The sequence below is a fragment of the Austrofundulus limnaeus genome, unplaced genomic scaffold (assembly GCF_001266775.1).
Source record: "Austrofundulus limnaeus strain Quisiro unplaced genomic scaffold, Austrofundulus_limnaeus-1.0 Scaffold178, whole genome shotgun sequence".
In the NCBI taxonomy this organism is placed as follows: domain Eukaryota; kingdom Metazoa; phylum Chordata; class Actinopteri; order Cyprinodontiformes; family Rivulidae; genus Austrofundulus; species Austrofundulus limnaeus.
This window is the reverse complement of record NW_013952580.1, coordinates 139,366-144,925: the sequence shown is the minus strand read 5'-3', so window position 1 is coordinate 144,925 and position 5,560 is coordinate 139,366. Positions and strand designations below refer to the sequence as shown.

General features: G+C 35.3%; 1 protein-coding gene and 1 long non-coding RNA gene across 2 annotated transcripts in view; one reads left to right on the top strand and one right to left on the bottom strand.

The window, feature by feature from the left end:
• The window catches only part of LOC106524164 (uncharacterized), a 122,988-nt gene that overhangs the window by 8,080 nt on the left and 109,348 nt on the right, over window positions 1-5,560 (top strand). The gene's annotated exons all lie outside the window — the stretch shown is intronic.
• Window positions 1-5,560, bottom strand: part of LOC106524163 (thymocyte selection-associated high mobility group box protein TOX) — a gene marked incomplete at its 5' end in the record, with an annotated part of 59,856 nt that overhangs the window by 10,324 nt on the left and 43,972 nt on the right.

Below are 5,560 nucleotides of genomic sequence, written 5' to 3'. Positions count from 1 at the left end.
ATCCATCCATCCATCCATCCATCCATCCATCCATCCATCCATCCATCCATCCATCCATCCATCCATCCCTTAAATGTCAGAGTAAAGGCTAAGAAAGTGAGGTTCACATTGGGAGTACAGTAGCTGTATTTGAGACAAATCTAGTTCATTAGGATTGGAGAGGGGTGCTATTAAATGTCTGACTTTAWGAAAATTTGACATTCCCTTAACTGATTTTTACTGTATGTTGACAACAAAAAATAAAAAATGTGTTCCAGGGAAACTGTAAGAAAAATAACTGAATGCATTTATTGTGTTTACACTCCAATCTCCAGTGCTGTTTCTGACAGAAAAAAAAAATATATATATATTTGTTTGATGTGCTCGATCCAATGCACATGAATACATTTCCATTTTCAGGTAGGGCTTTGACTGGGAGTCAAATCCAGGTCACCTGATTGTGGTTGTGATTCTTTATGGAAATTGGCTTCTTTGCTCTGGAGAGAGCATGTCAAGCACAGGAGAGAAAAAAAGAAAATAAGTAAGAAAAAAAGTGATGCTTTGATCTTGTTATTAGCGACAACAGAACATGACTTAACCTGATTTTCTTGGTGCCATGAAGGCAGACAAAAAAAATCTGTTTGTACTCATATTGTAAAATAGAGAGAGAGAGAAAAAGAATGACCTGCTGAACATAATACTGACTTTGTGGTAAATGATTATGTCACAATTTTTGTTTGCTTGTATTATTTAAGTTTCTTAATGATTTAATGTAAAATGTCTAATGTTAACCTAATGTTAAAAATTTCTTCATTTTTCAGCTAAAAGACAATTTCCATGACTTTCTGGCTATTTCCGTATGTAGAATCTCTGAAAAAAAAAACCTTTTGGGGTTTCCCTCTATTATCCACTGATCCRGGGTTAAATTTCCTCTAGTTGTTGTTTGATACAGAGGCTGATGTTTTCTACGAGTTTGCTCTCCTTTCTGTTGAGCTTGGACACTTTAAAGACATTCCTACTCATCACAAGATTAAACAACAACCATGTTTCCTCCTGATACCGCCATTTGGAAAACAGAAAAAGGACCGACTTTTGAAAAGTGCACTAGATTGGTAAAGCATTTACCGAACTGTATTCCACAGCATGAAATGAACTAATCTAAATTCAAGGTCCAAGAGCACATTTAACAACTACTGAAAAAACTTCAAAACTGCTTTTGAGGTGCATGTGCAGAAATTAATGACTGTTTCCTTTCTGGGCTGTGCAAAAGCACTGCTTGTCTGTTTCACAGATTTCAGGTAATTTTCATGTTGGTGTGTTTGGGTGCAAGAGTGTGCCTAAAACTACGTGGTTTCATTAAAAAATAATCACCCTTCTCTTTTAGGCAATGAGGCAGAAGACAGGCATTTGAAACAACATCTGTTCGACTGAGCCTTTGAAGTGAAAATAGAATAAACCGATGACGAAGCTAATGAAATGACAGAAGAAGAACAAAGAAAAAAAAATAGAAAAAATGAAAGCTAAATAATCTCCAGGAAATTTCACATGTACTCATATGGAGGAAAAAAGTAATGACATACAAGCTCAAAGCAGCATGCAATCAACCAGGAGAGGAAGGAGCGCATGCTTTCATTTTTAAAAMTGTATTTCTTCTGCAGTTATTGTGTTTGTGAGCTCCAGCACACACAGCAGAGGGCTGAGAGACAAGCATGAAATTTCCATCAATCTGGAAAGAATCTACTTGATAAATTATTGAAGAAGGCTCATTATAATACAGTTTATAAATCTAAAAGCAGTAAATACCATCTGTTTTCTCAGTGTTAACACCTTTTAGATGATTAGGCAGAAAATCTATTGATGACACTTGTTTTATTTGATTCGAAAGGAATCTGTAAATAAGAGAATGTTACTAATTGTTAACTTTAGAAGCTAAGTGAATGAATAAATGAATCAACAAATACAAATAAAACTGAATCACAAGCCACAATTTATAAGGATATTTAAGTTAATTATGTTTTTGGCTAATTTGAACAACCTTGTCCTAACCTTTGTATCAAAAACTATTTCTTGCCTGAAAGGTGGGTAAATATGTAAATACTTATGTCTGTGTGTTTCTCTTTGTGAGTGATTTCCATTGTGATTTACCAAATTTGCCATCATCCATTTAATAAGTCATGCAGGTCGAGGAGAGCAGAACAAAGTCGTCAKCATACATGAATGTGGCGAAACCATGAACAAAATTTTTGTTTTAAAATACACCCAACCAAACTGTTAGCCAGATGTCAACCAGTCCCTAATAAAAGTTGATAACGTGCATAATCTCAGTCTCCTGGGTAAAAGTCTTGAAAACATTTTCTGTCAACATATTGTTATGTTTTAATAATCCCAAGAATTTGGTAAAATATTCTTCAAATAGCTGGAAAATGCAGTTTTATGTAGATCTTTTACAACATTTTCCAGGAGATTTTACTCTTGGACACCCCCTAGAACTGCTTCACTCCACAGCTGCTAGTTAACACGAATAGGTGTTCCTTAGTTATCAGCCTATGTTGGCACGTATGATGTAGACTTCTGTTATTCTGTTTTAAATGAACTGTGTGTTAATTATTTTAATTGAACAACACATTTTCTAAAAATAAAAACATCAAAGACAAAATTATTTCAATTGGTATGTAAACTGGCTGTGAGATTTAGAAAACTGCACAAGGGGCATCACCTGACATCTTGCCTGGGGCGCTACATTGGCTAGGGCCAGCCCTGTRCAGCAGTACATACTGACCAGCTACAACCCAGATTCACATTGATGTAAACAAAAAAATCTACATATTTGTAATATTTTGCACTGCATCTCTACAACAAATAAACCAGGTAAGACCAAAATGTCCTGTACAGAGCAAAAAGGTCTCATGTATTTTGTCCACAGCTTACTAATTTAGTAGCAAAAAAAAAATTAAATAAAAATAAATAAATTGAACTACAGTGTCAGCCTTCACTTGCTCATCCCATCAGCRTTTCTGTTGTCTGAGAGAGAACGAGATGGCAGGGATGGTAAGTGAAGAGAGGGAGATATGGGGTGGAGGAGATGAGGGAGGGGGGGGTTGAGGGGGTGGTAGCAGTAATTCTGAATGGACAGCACTGCACTGGCAAGACAAGATTAGAATTGACAGCCTGATAACTGCATCACTATCAAAACAGCAGAGGGGAAAGAGAGAAATAGAGTGAGCGAGGGAAAAATGAGGAAGTGAAAACGACTGAGAGAGGAGTGGAAAAAAAAGTGAGATGAAACGAAGAAGAGACAGAGTTAATGTAAAGAAGACATAAAACCGGGGAGGGGTTGATTTAGAAAGAAGAGGACAGATAACAACAACGAGGCTGATGCAGACATAAAGAGCAGCGGAGAGGTTAAGAGAAATAAAAATTGCACAATAAAAGCAGGTAATAATAGTTTGAGAGAGTGCAAAAGTGTTTTGCTCAAGACCAATGTTTTTATTATATGCATCATCACTATCATCATTACTGATAAGCAATGTGAGGGGTGCTTTGTGGCGTATTGATTTCCAAAGGCCATAAAAAGGCAGGGACTACTTTGAGGTGATGCGTGGATACACAGTGATGTTTCATTACAACCAAAACACCCTGCAGAAACTCAACACAATGCTACACCCAAACAGCATGCATCTACTTTTCTACTGTACACATTGTTTAGGGAATTTTAGGACAAAAAATTGTAAAATGAGGGATCCACACAGAAGAATTATTAAAGCATAAACAGAACCTCCTTGATATTTATTTTTTTCCCATGCAGATGTTTTCTATGTAATACACAAAAGCAATAACAGCTAACTGTGAAACTAAAACTCCTAAAAATATGGATTTACTGAAATGATTTCAAACTTTGGTGGTGAAGTTTTTGGAGAAATAAGAAAGTGTAAAGTTTTAAGGCYCCTCCCTGTAGCTCAGTCCGAAGCTGAGCTCCCGCCCCACAGAGCACCCCTTCCCCTGAAGACACGCTGAAATGGTAGGAGGTTTTTAAAGAGAGAGGCCAATCTCAAGCTGTTTAGATAATACTGTATATGAAGTCAAATAGATTTTTGATATTTTCAGCATTTTCATAACAACTGAAGGTAACATAGTTACTTGACTGTGGTATATAATGGAACTATGTGCTTGGAAAATACAGATACAGTACCTCCRCCCCGTTTAAAATGGCAACAGTTGTTGTTTTTGGTTTCTTAAAAGCAGCAAACAAACAAACACAGAAAAAAAAAAACAAAGCTAGGTACTTGATGCATTTAAATACAAACTATATAGCATACATCTACCGGTAATCAAAGTATTCAACATAGTTTTCTATACAATGCACTACACAATTTGTTAATAAAAACAAAAAAACTGTGGCTATTCATTTAGTTGGATAAACAGAATGTTACAGTTAACATTATAATGCATTATTAAATCTTTAACCCTGACTGCATACACATATGTCAGAAATAAAGCAGCTTAATTATCCAATTCTTCCCCTCTCTCGTTCATCTGATGAATCTGAGTCCAATCTTCTCTCTGCCTTTAGCGTCTCACCTTCTGCTCGGGGAAATATCTGTCTGTTAAGCAGTTAAATATTCCATTATTTTCACCAGCTGCTTTCTAACCTTGTCTRTGTGCCTTCTGGAGGTGGGCAGAAAACGCACTCTGAGCTTCTTCATTGTAAACACCTGCCTACTGCCTATGTGATTGGAAATCATCAAAGGACTGAAAGCCAAATGCATCAGTGATATAATTATCACTTTGGCTTTTAACGTGAACGCATTCATGTAATCTATTATTAATATACAGATTCAAATAAAAACTGGCTCTGCAGAAAATATTAGCAATGAGAAGTTGACTGATATCCTATAATAAAAACAACAATTTGGAAACTTCAGTTATAGTTTTAAAATCAACCTGCATGTTTGCAACTTAATTATCCATCACTGTAATCAAGCACGGTCTGAAACAATTTCAATTTTCTTTGATTTAATGTTAAAATGAAACAAAACAAGAAGAACATATTCATTTTTTATGCTGTTGTTCATAGGCTGTTTGAAAAATACTACCATATGGGATTAAAGGAATAACCTTCTGATTTTACAGCTGAAATGACTAAATGAGTACAGCACAACCATTGTCCTTTTCTTTATAAAAATGCATTTAACTTCTTGAAACCCTGCATTCTGATATGAAAACTTGAGCATTCTGCAATAAAATAATTTATTCACTTCAAACTAAACCTGTTGTCTTTCTGCAGGCAGACTTACCATATTTATTCGTGTATAATACGATCTCATGTATAATATAACCCCCCCCTTTTTAGCTTAAAAAGCATAAAAAAATTAATCCTCAAACTACCTTCAATTTCATACAGACTTCAAGATTTTTCAGCATTTGCAGTCTTTACACATAACAGTAAAATGATCATTAGACTGTTCATTTTATTTTAACAACATATGTACTAAAAGATATTTTGACAACAAATATATGTCAGCTGTAGCAGCATCATATGAATTCTGGCATTTTACACATAGTCCACCAGGATGCACCAACA